Source organism: Nomascus leucogenys, chromosome 14 (genome assembly GCF_006542625.1).
Source record: "Nomascus leucogenys isolate Asia chromosome 14, Asia_NLE_v1, whole genome shotgun sequence".
Classification (NCBI taxonomy): domain Eukaryota; kingdom Metazoa; phylum Chordata; class Mammalia; order Primates; family Hylobatidae; genus Nomascus; species Nomascus leucogenys.
In genome coordinates, this window is record NC_044394.1 from 12198045 (window position 1) to 12198717 (window position 673).

Sequence of the window (673 nt, forward strand, 5' to 3'; positions counted from 1 at the left end):
AGGGTTCAGATAACGGACTGTGGCCCTTAAGTACCTACCTCACAGGTTATTGAGAGGATCGATTTAGTTACCAGATATAAAATGCTGGGATCAGTGCCCGGCAAAGGAAAACTTTGTACAGCTGCAGGCTTTTACCATACACAACAGCATCGCTAACGAATGCTATTACAATATTCATTTAGCATTTACCAAGTGACTACTCTGTACAAATCTTGAGAATACAACGTGAAGGTGAACTGCTGACTAAACTTTGGTCCCTTTCGCTCCGGCTCCTTGCGAAAATGCTCTAACGGCAGGAGGTCACACGAGCGCCGGACGCGATTCTCCCCGCGAGCCCCTTTCCGGGGTCTTTCGGGTTCCCCCAGTTATCCCTGCCCAGGCGGTGCTCGCCCCCGCTGTTCCCGCTTCCGGTCCAGAGAGGGAGGGCTTTCCGAGCCCGCTAGCCCCGCGGCCGCAACCAACCTCGGGTCGGAGTGTTCCGGCCCGGCCAGCCCCGCGGCGTGAGGTAAGGGGAGCTCAGCAGTTCCCCGCGCGGGGCCCAGGCATCGGCGGCAGGGCGGGCCCCTCACCGCTAGCGTGCCAGCCCCGCCCCTCCCCACCATTGTGCCAGCCCCGCCCCTCCCCACGTCGCCGCGCGCCCGGGGGCGGGGCCTGGCGCGCACCGCCCGCGCAC